We start from the raw sequence: 20,010 nt of genomic DNA, 5'->3' as shown, positions 1-20,010 counted from the left end.
AGGGCTTGTCCTGTTTGCTTCTTAAGACAAAGAAGGATTTTCTTAGCATCAGAGCCACCATGCCAGTGCCTTTGCCTGACTGGAGTCATGGCTTCCAATTATCTGCTCTAATTAGTGCCTTGGGAAGCTTACTTGGTAATGGCCCTCAGTGGGCCCATTAGTACTCCAAGAATCTTCACTGTTACTTTTGACTTTGTCTTGCTGAGTTCTTTGTGCAAACTTCTCTCTGCACTGGAGGTTGATGGACTCAGCACCAAATGTGCCCTGTGGCCCATTATTAACTAAAGAGCCTCTTGTGCCTTGTGCCTTCCTGTTATCTTCTTCAGGTTTTCAGAACTTGTTCAGCAAAATGGAGACAGCTTAATGAGCAAGAATCCAAAATGCAGTTATTGTCTATTTGTTTATAGTTTGTTTTATACAGGAAGTAAAAGAAGCACTTTGCAACTGATGTCAATCCAGGATGTCCCCAGTGAGTTCTATTCTGTTTCTGTGTGGCCAAAGTTCCTCCTCAATCTCCCCACCTCGCTTCTACTCTCATTGGCCCCATGGGACTTGCATCACTTTTCCTCACATCACTCTTCTCTTCTGCCATCACCCGCTCAGTGTTAAACCTCCTTTGTACCAACTCCCAATGGCTTTCCACAGAGAACCAGATGCACATGGGAAAAGAAAGAATTCTCTTTATTTATGGCCAACAAAGAGAAGGAAAGGTGATGTAATTGAATGAACAGTAAAACACAGTGATCAACTGTATGCCGTGTCCAAGCTGCTTCTATTGAGGTTTATCTTTCATAGGGAATATTTACACAAGAAATGAGTTAGACACAGATAGGTAGCATAGACAGAATCACGGTAAAGGAGCTGACAACAGACTTTTGAGGAATGGAGCAAATTCCAGTAATCTCCCTGGGATAGATCAGCCAGGGAGTTGGGAGGTATCAACACTGAACAGGACTCGTGAGTATTTCTCACTTTGAGACGAGTTAACACATTCTTCTTGATTTCTATCTTTGTCTTCAACTCTTTTTTTCACTTCTACTGACATTAATGAACAACTTACAGAATTCATGCTTTCTTTGAAGCATGAAAAATTAAAAGAGAGAAAGTGAAAGAAAAATAGAAATAGAAAAAGAAAAAGGAAAATGAAAAGGAAAAAAAAAGGATATGGAAAGGGAAAGGGAAAAGGTAAAGGAAAGAAAAAGGAGAAGAAAACGACATAGAAAAAGTAAGAGAAAAAGAAAAGATAAGAAGGGATAGGTAGAATCACGGTGAAGGAGTTGACAACACAGTCCATCAGACTTTGGCGAGATGGAGCAAATTTGAGTCATCCCCCTAAAAGTCAGAAATCAGACAGATAATTGGGAGTTATCTGTCTGAACAAAGAGCAAGGGGTGGGGAAATCTGGCAGGCTGTGGCAAGAGCATGTGTCTAAATGGCCTGCTGAAAACATGCCCTTAACGACAGCCATTTATTTAGGAGAGCTGGAGACACCTGGAGCACGAGGGACATCAAATAGACAGCAGGGAAGAGCAGCAGCGGGAGCCGGGCTATAGTCTCAGGGCATTGGCACTGGCACCGCTGTCTGTGTCCCTGAACCTGAAGGCATTTGTGTCCAGCAAACACAGTTCTGGAAAACATCGTAGTTTCAGAAAAAGAAAAAGAAAAAAAAAAAAAAAGACATAAAATCACCTCAAAGATACATATTTACAACTTATAATGGAACAATACTCATGAGGTTTTCTCATGTTGAGAATGGTTAACAAATTTTCATTGATTTCAATCTTTGTCTTTAATTCTTTGTCTCAATTTTATTGACATTAATGAATATCTTTTAAGCTTACAGACTCAAAATAAATAAATAAATAAATAAATAAATAGATAGATAGATAGATAGATAAATAAATAAATAAAACGAGATCCATTTGCTTCTTGTACATGGCCTGATGCCCCTTCGACCTTCAGAGATCCCACCAGACTTTTGTTGACGGAGAGTATGAGATCCAGCAGAGAACCTGTCCACTTTGGTTCCTCCATGGCTTGGTCAAGAATCTCCCATCTGTGCTCTGCACAAATCTTCTGGATGGCACATGCCCTGCTGTGCTGTCCCTGCAGCAGATACTGGAGTGAAAAAGGCTCCCCAAAAGGTCAATGGCCTGACAAATGAGACTCCCATATGTCTGCAGAGGGCACCTTCCACTTGCTCTCCATGAAAAGAAGACAGGAACAGACACTGATGGTCTCCTCTGTTGGCCATTTCCATTAGCTCTGACCTGTCTGCTCTTCCATCCTCAGGCAGATCTCAGTGCACTCTCACAGAGGGCAGTTGCCCTTCCTTGACTCCTCACCCAACCTTTGTTAAGACTCTGTATTCCCCTTGTGCTACAGTGAAGTTGTGGAAGCCATGTAACTGTGTCCCTGTGGTCCAAACAGGAGCTCAGGCCTGCAGATCATCTATGGTATCAGTGTGCAGAAGGTGAAACACAGACATTAGACGGATCATGGGTCTTGGATTCGACGTAGCAACACGGACACTCCATGGGCATGGCTTTGCTGAAGGCCCTGTGCTGCTCTTGCAGATGCGTGTGAATACACCAGACAGCTGGTGCTATCCCCTCTCTGGCCCTCAGCTGATGCCCAGGAAGGAGCTGTCTATCTCAGGGATTTCCCACATGGTTTACAAGCACCTGCAAACATCAGGAGCAGCCCAGGCACCTTGGGCATCACCCAGTGTCTGTGTGTGAGCAGCTGCCTCCCAGCTGAAGGACCGAGGACTCAGAGCAGGAGCTCACATGCAGGCAACTCCTTGTGCTCTTCTGAACTGAATCAGAGGAATCCCAGCTCCTGTGGTTCTGTGGGGAGCTGAATCTCATTTCAGCTCCAGGATTTCTGTCAACAGATGAGACTCCTGCACTGCCTCAGCTGGATCACTGTCCTGCACAGGGAAAGTCCAAACCTCCCTGTCCTTGCCTGGGTGCCCTTTGTGCTTCATCAAACGAACTCTAGTAGCACTCGCTATATGTCTCCATCAGTCACTGACCACTGGACATGTGGTGGTTAATTGAGCGGATTTCAAGACACAGTCATGATGCTGTTGTCTTTCAGGAGATGTTGACCTTGAGGACCCAGGGAAATGTGAGGGGAGATGAGTGGGAAGAATAAAAATGAGATCATCTGCTGTTGAGCTAGGCCACGCTCCTGGGACACAGGGAGCTCATAAAAGTGGATGGTGCTGTAGAGAGACAGCTGTGCCCAGGAGCGTCTCTTGTGCACAGAGAGACACCCATTTGCTGTGTGGATAAAGAGAGGCCAGAGTGGGTGGGGAACTAGTTCCCGCCCACACAACACAGAAGGTGTGAAAAGCTGTTCTGAGCACCTAGTTTGGAGGTAGTCAGTGTTTGAGGGCTGCCTGGGCTACGCACTCAATAAGGCAGCAGTGGGAGTGGAGGCTGCATCCTGTGTGAGCACGGGTCAGTGCTCTTGTCTTTTCTCAGGTAACTTGCTCTTCTGTTGACAGGACCTGATGCTAACACTTCAAAAATGGTCCTCATCAGGAAACGGGCTTCCCGTACAAAGACTGTGGCAACCCAAACAGAGGGTCTGCTCCAAGATGTGGCAGTTCAGGTCTCTGGCTGCCAGGAGTGCCTCAACCTGCTGCTTCCAGGAGAGGATGGGAAGGATGCAACTTGTGTGCGGTGTGAGCAGCTAGATGAGCTGCTCAGCCTTGTGGTGGAGCTTAGGGAGGAGGTAGTTAGACTGCGGACAATCAGAGAATCTGAACAGGAGAGGCTGAGGTCCATTAAGGACTGTGAAATTGAAATTGATGGGTGGTGCCAGGCCCTATCGGCACTGGGATCCAGGCACACAGCTGAGGCTCCCCAAGAAGCATTTTGCCCCCGGTCACCTTGCAAATAGGCGATAGAAAGGAGTGTGCAGATGGACTGTGTTCCTGCTGCACTGAGCCCTCAGTCCTCCCTTACCCCTACCAATACAAATGTAGAGGTAGGGGGTGTGGGACTGTCGGCAGAGCCTCTATCCTGCAGTTGCCAGTCAGACCAAAGTAGTCTGAGAGAAAAGGATGGGTGGAAACAGGTACCGGCAGCTCGGCGAAGTAGGAGTCCCCCCCCACGACCATGCTTGGCTCCCCAGGTGCCTCTGCAAAATAGGTTTGGGGCCCTGGAACCCGAGGGAGAGGTGAATGCCGATGTGGAAGCAGCCCCACCTGTGAGGGTGCCTCGGGGGAAGCGGACACACCTGCGCCTCAAAACTTCTTCCACACGGAAGGATAGAAGGGTAGTCGTCATAGGCGACTCCCTTCTGCGAGGAATGGAAGGCCCTATATGCCGGCCTGACCCTAGCCACAGGGAGGTGTGCTCCCTCCCCAGGGCACAGGTCAGGGACATTGCTGGGAGACTTCCCAGTCTGATCTGCCCTTCTGACTACTATCCCCTGCTGATAGTTCAGGCTGGCAGTGAAGAAGTTAGTTAAAAAAGCCTGAAGGCTATCAAAAATGATTTCAGGGGACTGGGGCAGGTAATCGAAGGAACAGGTGTGCAAGTGGTTATTGCATCTGTACCTTCAGTGGCAGGGAGGGATACTGAGTTGGGCCTAAAAACCCACCTCTTAAACAAATGGTTAAAGAGTTGGTGCAGACATAGGAGTCTTGGTTTTTTTGATCATGGGGCAATTTATTCGGCTCCTGGCATGACAGCTGCAGACGGAAGCGGCCTGTCTCAAAGGGGTAAGAGGGTTCCAGGTGAGGAACTGTCAGGACTTATTGACAGGTGTTTAAACTAGGTAGGATGGGGGAAGGGGACAAAACAAGGGTCACTGGGTCTGACGCGGCAGTTCAGGTCTTAAAGCAGAACTCGCTGGGTGCAGACAATGGGGTTAAAAGGCATGGAGAGGGGTGGAGAGATGCTGCCTCTCTCAAGTGCCTCTATACCAACACGCAAAGCATGGGGAATAAACAGGAAGAATTGGAGTTCTGCGTACAGTCACGTGGCCATGATCTCATTGCGATCATGGAAACGTGGTGGGACAGCTCGCATGACTGGAATGTTGTCATGGAGGGCTATGTGCTTTTTAGGAAAGATCGGCTGGCAAGGCGGGGTGGTGGAGTTGCCCTTTACGTGAGAGAGCAGCTAGAATGTATTGAACTCCACCTGGGGGAGAGTAATGTAGAAGTCGAGAGCTTGTGGGTGAGAATCAAGGGCCAGGCTGGCAAAGGGGACACTGCTGTGGGTGTGTACTACAGGCCTCCTGATCAGGAGGAGGAGGTCAATGGGGCCTTCCATAAGCAACTGGAAGTAGCGGCACACTCCCAGGCACTGGTGCTTATGGGGGATTTCAATTATCCAGATATTTGCTGGACAACCAACATGGCCAGGCATGCGCGGTCCAGACAATTCAGGGGATTGTCAAGGGATTGTCAGGGGAGATGAGTGGGAAGAATAAAAATGAGATCATCTGCTGTTGAGCTGGGCCACGCTCCTGGGACACAGGGAGCTCATAAAAGTGGATGGTGCTCTAGAGAGACAGCTGTGCCCAGGAGCAGCTCTTGTACACAGCACAGCCTGCAGGTGACAGAAAGAGAAGAGAGAAATTGGAGAGAGCTTACAAGATATGTACTGTGTAAGCGGGCTGCGAGCTCTATGAAAGAGCATTACTCAAAGACCATGATACAGTAAGTCCCTTGCAGTAGACAATGCAGATGCTTTTAATAGAGGATTATCTAAATGTGGGACAAACCATAGCAGATCTGGCCGCAGGCACTGCATGTTTCTTTACAGTGGAAAAAGCCTTCTGCTCCAGCTGGGGGCTTCCGTGCTGGATTGTAAGAGCACAGACCTGAGGGCTGCGTGTCCCAGCATGGCTGCAGGCTGTGCAGCCGGGGCTGCAGGCGGGTGCCCAGGGCTGTCCTGCAGAGCAGGGTCCCTGCTGTGCCCCAGGGGCTGTGTGCTGGGTATGGGACTCTGCCGCCTGCCAGGCTCAGCTCTCAGCCTGCCCGGGGAGCTGCCCAGGGCGCTGCGGGGAGACGTGTGGGTTGAAGGAGCCCCCCGGCAGGGCTTGTGCTGCCACAGCTTCTGCCTGGGGCAGGGGATCACAACTCCACTTCACAACAGAATGTTTGTGAACGCCCTTGGCAAGAGGAGAGCGAAGGCAGGTTTCCATTTTCTTTTCTGGGGCAAAAAGGATTGGAGTAAAGAAACCTAAAAGGGGCTGTCAGAGATCTGAGAATTTTTCGTAAGTCATTTGCTTGTTTTGTGAACAGTCACACATGATGTGCTCTCAGTCTACCCCTTCTCTAAGAATGGAACCAATTGTAATTATCTTCATTTTCTGCAGGCATGAATAATTCACTTATCATAAAAACAGGCAGCATTTTCTAACTGAAACTGAATGCCACTGAAGCTGGGGTAGGGCACTCTAAGAGCACTTGGGGTAAAGATAAGACAAGAAACAGTAGGAAATATCCAGGGAGAAGGGATAAGAAAATAAGAGGAAGGTCAGAGTTCCATATGCTGCTCCTGCTTTAGGAATGCTAAAATACATGAAATTAAATGCAAGTAATGGTGCTAAATGTACACTGTTGTAAGAGAATAAAAACATTTCATATTATAGCAGGAGGAGTGTGTCTGAGAATGGTCTGGACTTGTCATTATCTTCTGCATTCTGAACAGGTCTCTGAGGCAAGGAACAACAGCAGATGCCCAACAGCAGCTCCATCAGCGAGTTTCTCCTGCTGCCGTTGGCAGACACGCGGCAGCTGCAGCTCCTGCACTTCTGGCTCTTCCTGGGCATCTACCTGGCTGCCCTCCTGGGCAACGGCCTCATCAGCACAGCCGTAGCCTGCGACCGCCGCCTGCACACCCCCATGTACTTCTTCCTCCTCAACCTGGCCCTCCTCGACCTGGGCTGCATCTCCACCACTCTCCCCAAAGCCATGGCCAACGCCCTCTGGGACACCAGGGCCATCTCCTACACAGGATGTGTTGCACAGCTCTTTTTCTTTCTCTTCTTTGCCTCAGCAGAGTGTTCCCTTCTCACCATTATGTCCTATGACCGCTACATTGCCATCTGCAAGCCCCTGCACTACGGGACCTTGATGGACAGCAGAGCTTGTGCCACCATGGCAGCAGCTGCCTGGGGCGCTGGGATTCTCCATTCCCTGCTGCACACTGCCAGTACGTTTTCACTGCCTCTCTGCCAAGGCAATGTTGTGAACCAGTTTTTCTGTGAAATCCCCCAGATCCTCAAGCTCTCCTGCTCAGAATCAAATCTCAGGGAAGTTGTCTTTCTCTTTTTTGGTTCCAGTTTAGCCTTCGGCTGCTTTGTTTTCATAGTGGTGTCCTATGTGCAGATCTTCGTGGCTGTGCTGAGGATGCCCTCTGAGCAGGGACGGCACAAAGCCTTCTCCACGTGCCTCCCTCACCTGGCCGTGGTCTCCATGTTTCTCAGCACTGCCTTTTTTGCCCACCTGAAGCCTCAATCCATTTCCTCCCCACTCCTGGATCTGACAGTTGCACTTCTGTACGCAGTGGTTCCTCCAACCCTGAACCCTGTTATCTACAGCATGAGGAACAGGGAGATCAAGCACGCTCTCAGGAAGGTGTTGCAATAAGCACTATTCCAGCTTCCATAAAATGCACAACCTCCTCATTGGATTCCCAGTAATGGTTCTTTAGGTTTATGCCTCTTTAGTTGTTTGATTGTGTGAGATATAGCAACGTGCAAAAAAAAAAAGAAAAAAATATTATTGAACTTATAAATAAAAATATATTTCACTTCTTTCCTACCTAATTTCCATTTTCTCTATCCAAGAGCTCATGGAAACATGTGACCAGATTCCCTGAATACATTTTAATGTACCTAAAAAGATTTCTAAATAGACATTTGCTTAGCTTTTTTTCCTTCCTACTTTGTCTGCATTTGGGGAGGTACATCCACAGACAGCAGCTCAATGTGCTCTTTTCATTTCTGATCTCTACACCACCACAGTGCTCTAAATTTCTCTAATTTGTGCAGTCCTGATGGTCTTTTGTGTCTCACGACAGTCCTGTTGTCTCTACAGCAGCAATCCAGGGCTGCAGTCAGTAGCCAGCAATATGAACAGGTCTGTCAGAGCTGGTCTCCTTGCTGGCACTGCCATAACAAGAGGGCCCCTTTAGTGCAGGACCAGAGAACTGGAGGGAGGCCTCTTCCAAAGCTGGTGTAAGGAATATACCTCAGGAGCTGCTCCCTGAGAAAACCTCGAGATCTTCTGGTGCTCTTCAGTGTGTGACCAGATCAGATTGAATAGTCCCAAGGAGATCCGTAAGCATCTCAGGGCAGTGCTGTGGCTTAAGGTTTATGGGTTGAGACAAAGAGAAAAAGAAAAGGATAATAATTATGACAAATGTATTTATACATATATAATATATTTAGTGTATTTTCACACATATACAACATATGCAGTTGCAAACATATATGAACTAATCCCTATGCGCATCTGTTTGCAAGTCCAGGACTAGTTGCAGGGGTTTTAACAGCCACAGGGTTCACTGTAGGAGCTGAAGTGGCTGTCGGGCTGTTGCAGGAGTTGAAGTGACCTCAGAGTTCATTGCCAGAGCTGAAACCACCACAGGACCTGTGACTATGTTGGAGCAGCCATTGGGCTCATTGGAGGGGTTGGAGCCACCGCAGGGCTGTACTTCCTCCCTTGGGAGGAATTTGTACCATTTTCTTATTACCATACTTGGAACAGCTACAGGACCCGTAGCACGAGTAACTGCAGAGCTCATTATGAGGGATGGAGTGACAGCAGGATCTGTTCCAGAGCTTGGAGCAACTGCAGGACGTGTAGCAAAACCTTGGATCTGCTGCAGGGTCTGTGCCAGGAGTTGCAGAGGCTGCAGCAATGTCAGCAGATCCAGCTCTCTGGATCTGGCACACTGCAGTCATTTGTGCCTCTTGGGGGTTACCAGAGCCACAGCAGACCTGCCCCCAATATTCTACCAGTTTCTCAGGATCCTGCAGTTGCTCAGAGATGAAGTTCCAAAGGCCTGGGGGTGCCCACCGCTCCAGGCAGCTGCCCAGACTGTCCCACACCCTCTGCCATGCAGAGCCTTCTCACCTTGGGGCAGATCTCTCAGTGATATTCCTGAATAATTGTTTAACCTCAATCATAGATTCATAGAATCACCAAGGTTGGAAAAGGCCTAAAAGATCATCCATTCCAACCATTCACCTATTACCTATAGCTCCCACTAAACCATGTCCCTCAACACAATATCCAGTACACCCCCGGACTCACAGAGGCGACAATGTAAATTGTGTAATTCCTAATCATATGGACAATATTACTTCCAAAACCCAAAGACGACCGCAGAGCTGAATGTGCACAAAACTTCACTTTGTCAGCTGCCAATTTTATCGTGGTACAAACTGAGGTCAAACAGCATAGCAAAATAAATACCCTAATCAAGCATCCAAGCACCAAGTAAGGAGCTGTGCAGTGAAGCTTCATGAGAAGACTCAACAAGCTCCACACATAGGGAACACATCCACACATATCAGCACCATGGCCTGCACTTCTCCAGCTCCCACAAAGCCCTATCTGCTCAGGACAGATGTGCCGTTATCTCAACCCTTGGAGTCTCACATCAGGCACCAAAATGACAGTGGTTGTTGAACCCAACATGTGGCTCAGCAGCACACAGTGCTTTGTGCACTGCCCAATTCCCAGTGGGATGGGGATGAGAACTGGGAAAAAAAATACAACTTCTGGGTTGTAACAAAGCAGTTTACTAAGAGAGATAAAAGAAGAGGAGTAATAGTTATCACTATATATCCGTTGATATGGAATCGTATGTAACAACTGATGCACAAGCACTTGCACAGCACCATCAGACTGATGCTCAGCTGGACCCTGGGCAGTGAAGAGACTGAGATGAACTCCCACCCCTTTCAATACAATTTCTGCTTGCTGTCAGCTGATAGAGAACGTCCCTTTGGCCACTATCAGTCAGCTGTCCTCACTGTGTTCCCTCCCAACTCCATGTGCCCTCCACTGACCATGGCCTTGGCTCTGTACAACACTGCTTAGCAGCAGCTGTAAACATCAGAGTGTTATCAATGGTTTTCTCCTAGAACCAAAACACTGCACCACAGCAGACAGTCTGAAGAAAACAATTCCATCCCAGCTGTAACTCAGATTCCTGCCTGTCCCCTCTTCTTGTTCTTCCTGATCAGGAAGCAAGGAACAGAATCTGCCACTCTCCTCTCTGAGCCCTTTCCATCAATTCTCAGCTGGCTCCTCTGCCATCCCCAGGCAGAGCTCAGTGCCCTCTCATGGATGGCAGCAGCCTTTTCTCTTCTTCCTTGCCCATCCGTCATGCAGAATCTGTACCCCATTTGCTACAGTACAGAGCTGAGAATCAACCCACCATGTCTCTGTGAACCAAACAAGACCCTAGGCCTGCAAAGGCACAGAGATTTGGAGTTAGCTGAGTGAATATTTGTGGTCCTCTCATTAGTGTAACGACTCTTCAGAATGCATCCCCTTCCAGAAGCATGTTTTGATTTTGCCTGGCTGGGCCTTGCATCTACACCGTGCTACTGGTGTTCAGAAGATGGCACAAGGTACGAGACCCATTGTGGGGCTCACAGTTGTCCAGTGGACATTGTCACTACCCAGGGTATTTCTTTCCTGAAGGTCCTCAGCAGCATTTGCCAGCTGGCTGGGGGTGTGTTGGAGACCCCAGGGAACTGCCATTCTGTTGTAATACAAGAAGAATTTTACAGAGCAGCTGCCATGGATCAAGATAAGCACTTTACAGAGCAGCAGCTGCGGAGCAGGATAAACAGCATGAGAACCAAGGACACCTTTAGGAAAAGAATGAAAGGCTCGTGGATTTGAAGTGGGGTTTTAGGGTTCTTATTGCAGAAGCTTTCTTCCAATTAGTGCGTGTGATTTTTGAACACCCTTGTTTGTTTGCTATAAAAGTGCGGCTTTTCAGGCAATAGATGGACACAGCTATAATTAACTATATTGGTGTGTGGTTGTTTGTCCTAGAACACTGACCTTTTGCCTTCAGGTTCGCCAAGATGTGGGGGCCCGCAATGTCATGGGATTTAACTCTTGAACACCTGTGGGATCCCGAGAAACTAAGCCAGTATTTGAGTCAGGGATGGTGCAGCCTAGATAGATCTAGGGGGGTACGACTTATTTGGGGCTTGGCTTGTGCTTACCGTGCTCTATAGAACACTGTTCCGAAAAGAGAGTTTCTGAGCTGAGTTTCAAGCCAAAAAGGGAAATCCCCAAGTCGATTTTGATCAGTCAAAGGAGGCACCAGTAACAATATCAGTTGCCTCTGTGGAAGGCAAGAAATGGAAATGGATGTCCTCACGTCTAGAACAGAAAAAAGAAGTGGAGGAGAAGGCAACAGAAGATCCAGGTGACGGGTCTGGATCAGTATCGAGAAAGGCAAAAGGAAAAGTGTCATGAAGAAGAGAGTGATGAGGAGGAAATCTCTATTACTGTTTGTCGACCCCTGAAGATGACTGAAATCGAAGGCGTAAGAAAGGAGTTCACACGGCACCAGAATGAATCTCTTGTTACCTGGTTGCTTCGCTGTTGGGACAGCTGGGACGGTAGCTTGTTGTGATGTGACAGGCCCTTCCCCATATTCTGGAAGAATCTTAGTGTAATACAGTAGGTGTAGACGAAAAGGTGTAGGTTATATAAGGATGTGTCTGTTTCAATAAATCGCCATTTTGCCACTTCATCACCTTGGTGTCACTTGGTAATTGGCCTAGCTGCTGCTTCAGTTGAGGGTGAGAGATCGTAAAGAAATTAACGACTATAAAGCCTTCATGTGTATCATTAAAATTCTCAGCTATTAGACACAAGCACTTTCCAGATCGAGCAAGGAACAACAGTAAATTGCACTGCGTGTTTCCTTGTGGTGTTACCTACGTGACCACAGAGAAGACATGAGGAAGTGGCATGACCAGCCTACTCCTGTACTATTAGCACGGGTGAGGGAACTACAAAACAGTCCAACCACCAGTACGGCTGCTCCAGTTATCGCAGGTAACCAATAGAGGGGCCCTGCCCTCAGTCAAGGGAGTGGAAGGGATAATAGAGTTTATTGGACTGTGTGGATTTGATGGCCTGGCACATCAGAACCACAGAAATATAAGGCACTGGTGGATACTGGTGCACAGTGCACCCTAATGCCCTCCAGTCATGAAGGGACAGAATCAATCCATATTTCTGGATATCTCTCAAGAATTGACTGTGTTGGAGGCTGAAATAAGCCTCACTGGTAAAGACTGGAAAAAACATCCTATGTGAGTGGCCCAGGGTTTCCGTTCATACTTGGTATTGATTACCTCAGAAGAGGGCATTTCAAGGATACTAAGGGGTATCACTGGGCCTTTGGAATCGCTGCTGTAGATATGGACAACATTAAGCAGCTGTCAGTTTTACCTGGCCTGTCAGAGGACCCGTCTGTTGTGAGGCTGCTACGAGTAAAAATAAAAGAGCAGCAGGTACCGATTGCTACAAAGACAGTGCACAGACGGCAGTATCGCACCAACAGGGATTCCTTGCTCCCCATTCATGATTTGATTCGCCAGTTGGAGAATCAGGGAGTGATCAGTAAAACTCACTCACCTTTTAACAGCTCCATATGGCCAGTGCGTAAAGCCAGTGGAGAATGGAGACTGACAGTAGACTACCGTGGCCTGAATGAGGTCACACCCCCACTGAGTGCTGCTGTGCTGGAGAGCAAATAATTCAAATTCTTCTATGAGCCAGTTTTGCTATTAAGTGAAGCAAAGTAAAAGGGCCTGCCCAGGAAATTCAGTTCTTAGGTATAAAGTGGCAGGATGGATGTCATCACATCCCAACAGTGATTGACAAAATCACTGCCATGTCTCCACCAACTAGCAAGAAAGAGACACAATCTTTCCTGGGTGCAGTGGGCTTTTGGAGGATGCACATTCCAAACTACAGCCTCATTGTAAGCCCCCTTTATCAGGTGATGCAGAAGAAGAATGATTTTGCATAGGGCCCAGAGCAGCAGCAGGCTTTTGAACAGATTAAACAGGAGATAGCCTGTGCCGTGGACCTGGGGCCAGTACGGACTGGACAGGATGTAAAGAACATCCTCTATACTGCTGCTGGAGAGAAAGGTCCCACTTGGAGTTTGTGGCAAAGAGCCTCAGGAGGGACTCAAGGCTGACCCCTGGGATTTTGGAGCTGAGCGTACAAGGGGTCTGAAGAGTGCTACACTCCAACTGAGAAGGAGATCTTAGACACGTATAAGGGGGCTCGGGCTGCTTCCGAAGTAGCTGGTACTGAAATGCAGCTCTTTCTGGCACCTCGACTGTCAATGATGAACCGGATGTTGAAAGGGGAGGTTCCCTCCACCCATCATGCTACCGATGCCACCTGGAGCAAGTGGATTGCACTGATTAGACAACAAGCACGGATGGGGAACCTCAATTGTCCAGGAATTTTAGAAGTGATCATGAACTGGCCTGAAGATAAAAAGTTTGGAACATCACCAGGAGAAGAGGTGTCATGTGCTAAAGCGGCCCCACCATACATCGAACTACCAGAAAACGAAAAGAAATATGCTCTTTTCACTGATGGATCATTTCATATTGTAGGGAAGCATCGGAGATGGAAAGCTGCTGTTTGGAGCCCCACACGACAGGTCACAGAGGCCACTGAAGGTAAGGGAGAATCAAGTCAGTTTGCAGAGGTAAAAGCTGTCCAGCTGACCTTAGATGTGGCTGAACGGGAGAGGTGGCCAATGCTTTATCTTTATACTGACTCATGGATGGTGGCAAATGCCTTATGGGGGTTGTTACAGCAGTGGGAACAAAATAACTGGCAACGGAGGTGTAAACCTATTTGGGCTGCTGAACTGTAGAAAAACATAACTGCTCAAAAAAAAGATATGATTGTAAAGGTGTGTCACGTGGATGCACACTTGCCCAAGAGTCGGGCTATTGCAGAACAACAAAACAACCATCAGGTAGATCGAGCTGCCAGAATTGAGGTGGCTCAAATAGACTTGGACTGGCAGAACAAGAGTGAATTATTTCAAGCTTGATGGTTCCATGAGACCTCAGGCCATCAAGGAATGGACATAACATATAATTGGGCTAGAGACTGAGGGGTGGACTTAACTATGGATGCTATTGCACTGGTTATTCATGACTGTGAATCATGTGCCATAATTAAACAAGCCAAGAATATGAAGCCTCTCTGGGGGGATGGCCAAGGCAAAAGTATAAATATGGGGAGGAGTGACAGGTGAATGATGTCACCTTGCCAGGATCTCATAATGATAAGCGTTTTGTGCTTACCATGGTGAAAGCAACCACTGGGTGGCTTGAAACATATGCAGTACCCCATGCTACTGCCAGAAACACAATATTGGGTTGTTAGAAACAAGTCCTATAGAGACATGACACCTCAGAAAGAACTGAGTCTCATAATGGGACACATTTCAAAAATTCCCTTAATAAATACTTGGGCCAAAGTTCATGGCATTGAGTGGATTTATCATATCCCCTACCATGCACCAGCTTCTGGTATAATTAAAAGATACAATGGGGTGTTGAAAACTATGTTGAAAGCAATGGGTGGTGGAACACTGAAGCACTGGGAAAAGCATTTGCATGTGGTGCAAGGATGCTGTAAAAGTTCATATCCCACATGTGCCCTGTGTCTCATCACAGGATGTGGGGTGTGAGAAGGGCCCAGTCTGAACAAGCAGTCAATCCCAGTGAAACTCTGAACTTCAGATCTCTCAGTTCCAGTGCCCTCCTTTGCACACTCTCCCAGAGTTTGATGTCCTTTATGTTCTGCATTGCCCAGAAGTGCACCCAGGGCTCCAGGTGAGGCTGTAGCAATGCAGAGCAGAGAGGGACAAACCTTTCTCCCACTCAGCTGGCAATAAATTGCTTGATGCACTTTAGGGGACCGTTGGCCTTCTTGGCTGGCTGGGCACACTGCTGACTCACTTAAAATTTTATGTTGAGCAGGACCCCCAATGCTTTTCAGTCAGATGTCTCTCATGTGTCCAATATACAGACAGTGTTTATGTCCAGGGTTGCCCCTACCCAGGTGCAAAATCAGGCACTTGTTCTTGTTATACGTTATGCACTTGGTGCTTAGTACCAACTGGTACCCACTTCTCTGACTTGTCCACATCTCTCTGCAAGTCCTCTCCACCCTCAGTGGAGGCAACAACACCTCCTCATCTGGTCTCACCAGCAAACTTGCTCAGAACGTCTTCTAGTCCTGCATGCAAGTAATCTGCATAAACATGAAAGGAAACTGGCCCTAAAATGGAACCCTGGGGAACTCTGGAAGTGACCATCTACCAGCCCGATGGAACCCACTGACTATAATCCTTTGGGACAGAACTACTGGCCAACTGCTCACCCACCACTGCTGGTGAACCTGAAAGGCAAAATGTCAGCGTGCTGGGACAAACAGACAAACACCAATATATTTACATATAGCTGCGTCAATTTATTGCCCGAAAAGCCATGATTTTATAGGAGACAGACAAGGGTGTCCAAAAATCACACACGCTAATTGGAGGAAAGCTACTGCAATAACAACCCTATAACCCCCCTTCAAAGCCACGAGCCATTCATTCTTTTCCTAGAGATGTCCTTTGTTCTCATGCTGTTTATCCTGCTCCGCAGCTGCTGCTCTGTAAAATTCTTCTTGTATTACAACACACCACGTTCTGTTTCTGTCTAGCCGTATGCAGGAATTTCTGTCCAGAAGGGTGCTGGAGAAATAGTATCAAAAGCTCTACTGAAATCCTCAAGGATTACATCAACTGCCTTCCCTTGTTCAGCTCAATGGATAAAGGTGTCATAAAAAGACCTGAAATTAAATAGGACCTTCCCCTCTGTATCTTGTGTTGTCTGTGACCTGTCCTTCAGTTGTTTTTCCATAACTCCCACCATCATTTTCTCCATAATTTTACCAAGCACTGTAGTGAGACTGAGAGGTCCATAGTTCCCCTTGTAATCTTTCTTGCTCTTCCTTACGATAAGACAACATTTGCCAGCTTCCTGTCAACTGGTATGACCCTAGATTTATTAGATGCCATTGAAATGCGAGCCCAGAGCATGCTAAAGTGTCATCAGTGCAAGAACGTAGATGTGCCATAGCTTTGCAATGCCTTGAAATCCAGACTATGCCACAGATGGAGCAGAGAGGAAGATCTGCCTCTTCTGTTCTGAGCTCATCCTTTCGGTAAGCTGAATATCACTACATACTCCATGGGGACAGGTGCAAAAGACACACTGGGTGCCCTAAGCACGGGGCTGTGGTGGTATTTAGGATGGCCAAGAATACCTCCCTTCTGGCCCTCGGCTGATGCTCCAGAAGGAGGTGTCTATCTCATAGATTTTCCATCACAGTTTACAAGCACTAGCACAAAACTAGGATCACCCAAGGCACCTTGGGCATCACTGAGAGTCTGTGTACGAGCAGTGCAGTCCCTGTGGATTCAGATGGGGACTCACACACAGACACCTCACTGTGCACATCTGAACTCAGCTAGGTGAACTTGCAGCCCCCGTGGTTCTTTGAAAAACTGATCCCAATTCAGCCCCAGGGTTTCCATCCGAGGATGAGATGCCTAACGCTAGAATAAGGATGGGATGGTCTGATGATAACAGGACAAATGGAAATGGATTTAAATTAAAAAGGGGAGACATAGGTTAGATGTGAGGAACCTATTTTTTTACACAGCAACACTGGAAAAAGTTGCCCTTAGAGGCTGAGCATGATGATGGATGGGATCCTGGGTTTACTCTGGGTTTACCCTCACGTCAATCCCGGTTTCTACTCATACTTTTCTCTAGGTGAACTCTCACTTTACTCAAGGTTTTACTCACAATTCACCATCAGGGTGTGTGATCGGGAGATGGACTGGTGGAGTGACTTGCTGGCATCATCGAGGGAAGGCTGCCAGGCAGATACCCCCAGAAAAGTGGTTGACTCCCTGCCCTGTCACAGTCGGACAGACCTGACTGATGAGGAGGGTTGGAAGAGAGTCCCAACTCAACATCACAGGAGCCCCCCCATGCCTGCCTAGCCCTCGACCCCTGATCCATCTAAGCAACAGGTTTGACACTCTGAAATCTGAAGGAGATAAGAATAGGGAGGCAATGGAGGATCTGCCTAGGAGGGAACCTAATGCAAGGCAGTCACTACCAAGCCTTGTGACTTCCTCTGCCATGAAAGAAAGAAGGGTGGCCGTGGTGGGTTCTCAGAGGAATAGAGGGCCCCATTTGCAGACTGGACCCGAGTTGTCAGGAAGTCTGCTGCCTTCTTGGCTGCAGGTCAGGGACATAACAAGGAAACTCCCAATGCTGGTTAGGTGCACTGATTATTTTCCACTACTCATAGTTTAGGTGGGCAGTGATGAAATTTCTTAGATAAGACTACAAACTATAAAAAGAGATTTCAGGAATTTAGGCCATTTAGTTCACAAAGTGGGAGATCAAGTGATTTTTTGTTCTACACCTTCAGGGGCAGTGAGGGACACAGAGCAGGCTTGGAAAGCAAAGCAATGAACAATTGTCTCAGAGGTTGGTACTGAGCCAGAAACTTTGAGTTCTTTGATCACAGGACAGTTTACTTGGCCCATGGTCTGTTATCCATGAATGGAACCCAACTGTCTCAAAGGGGGAAGTGAATCCTAGCACAGACGGTAGCGGGGCTTATCGAAAGAGCTTTAAACTAGCTACGATGGGGGAGGGGACAAAACAGGGCTTACCAGAGATAAGCCTAGGGAAATGCTGTTTGAGCTGGGAGAGAGGCAGATGCCTCAGCTGAAGTGTCTACACCAACACAAGGAGCTTGGTCAACAAGCAGGAGGAGCTGGAAGCAACTGTGCATCTGACAAACCATGACCTAGTTGCTATTACTGACCCATGGTGGGACCACTGCCATGACTAGAGTGCTGTGATGGATGATTGCAAGCTCTTCAGAAGGGATAGATGAGGAAGGAAGGGTGGTGGTGTGGCCCTTTATATTAAAGAGAGTTTTGATGTTGAAGAGCTTGGGCTTCAGAATGAAGTGCATGTTTGTAAAGATCAGGGGAAAGGCCTGTAAGTGTGACATCTTGCTAAAGGTTTCTTATAGACCGCCTAATCAAGATGAATTGATGGGTGAGGCATTCTATGAGCAGCTTACTGAAGTCGCACGATCGCCAGCACTCATTCTCTTGGGAGACTTCAACCTCACTGATATATGCTGGGAATATAATAAAGAGCAGAGGAAGCAGTCCAAGAGGTTTCTAGATTGTATGGCAGACAGCTTCCTTACGCAGCTGGTATGAAGTCCTACCAGGGGTGGTTCCTTGCTAGACCTGCTCTTCACTAACAGTGAAGGACTGGTAGGAGTTGAGAAGGCTGTGGACTGTCTTGGGCAGAGTGGCCATGAAATGGTAGAATTCTCTATTCTTGGAGATGTCAGAAGGGTGACCAGCAAAACTACTATCCTGAACTTCTAGAGGGTGGACTTTGACCTGTTCAGGACACTTGTAGCACGGGTCCCTTGGGAGTCGCTCCTTATGGGTAAAGGGGTCCAGGAAGCCTGGACACTCCTCAAGATGGAAATCTTAAAGGCACAAGATCAGGCAGTCTCTGAATGCCATAAGGTGAGCCATAGGGGAAGAAGACCAGTGCAGATGAACTGGGAACAATTGTTGAGACTCAGGAAGAAAAAGAGAATCTACGCCCTCTGGAAGAAGGGGCTGGGTACTTGGGGGGATTACAAGGAAGTTGCTAAGGTATGCAGGGAGGAAGTTAGGAAGGCACATTACTTCCCTGTCGCTTAATCCATGCCCAGAGCTTCTCAGCCATGTCACTGCCAACTGTAAGCTCCATGCAGAGTTCAAGTGGGACACAGAGGGCACAGCCTTCTGCTGGGTGGATGCAAGTGTTGGTGGAACCAGATGGGACAAAGCCCTCCCACCATGCCCTCCTGGGAAAATGGCCACCCCAAGAATGGCAGTCTGCCTCCTCCATGACCCCATCTGAAATGCTCCTGCACTGATTGATTAAAGGGCTTTAAACCAGGTCCAAAGGGCGAAGGGAGGGGAACTGGATGTGACAGAGAAGGGCTGAGGGATGTTGTTGCTGTTGGAGATTGCAGGGAAAGCCTCTGAGTTGTTCCATAGGACTGTGTGAGGATTCCTCAGAGAAAGTCTTGTTGCAAATACCCCGTCCTAAATCTTATTGTGAACCCTCTGGGGGTAACCCCAACCTGCTGCTGCCCAGAAGTGCCTGCAGACCAGTGCAGGTAGCATGAGAAATAAATGGGACAACTCAAGAGAAAACCACAGAGCATTTCCTTTCGTGCAGGCTGCTGCTTCTGAGCAAGGCCCTGAACACCAGAACCATGGTGTAGATGCAAGGCCCAGCCATGCTAAATCAAAACATGCTTCTGGAAGGGGATGCTTTCTGAAGAGTCTTTACGCTAATGAGACAACCACAAACATTCACTCAGCGAACTCCAAATCTCTGTGCCTTTTCAGGCCTAGGGTCTTGTTTGTCTCACAGAGACATGGTGGGATGGTTCCCACCTCTGAACTGTAGCAAAGTAGGTACTGACTCTTCATTATGATTAGGCAATGTAGATGAAGAAAGGCTGCTGCCATCTGTGAGAGTGCACTGAGCTCTGCCTGGGGATGGCAGAGGAGCCAGCTGAGAACTGATGGAAAAGGCACAAAGAGGAGAGCGGCAGACTCTGTTCCTTGCTTCCTGATCAGGAAGAACAAGAGAAGGGGGACAGGCAGGTGCTTGAGTTACAGCTGAGATGGAATTGTTTTCTTCAGACTGTCTGCTCTGGTGCAGTGTTTTGGTTCTAGGAGAAAAACCATTGATAACACTTTGATGTTTACAGCTGCTGCTAAGCAGTGTTGTACAGAGCCAAGGCCATGGTCAGTGGAGAGCACATGGAGCTGGGAGGGA

Source organism: Coturnix japonica, chromosome 36, assembly GCF_054131305.1.
Source record: "Coturnix japonica strain WE chromosome 36, WE-NBRP24, whole genome shotgun sequence".
Taxonomy (NCBI): domain Eukaryota; kingdom Metazoa; phylum Chordata; class Aves; order Galliformes; family Phasianidae; genus Coturnix; species Coturnix japonica.
This window is presented reverse-complemented; position numbering follows the sequence as displayed.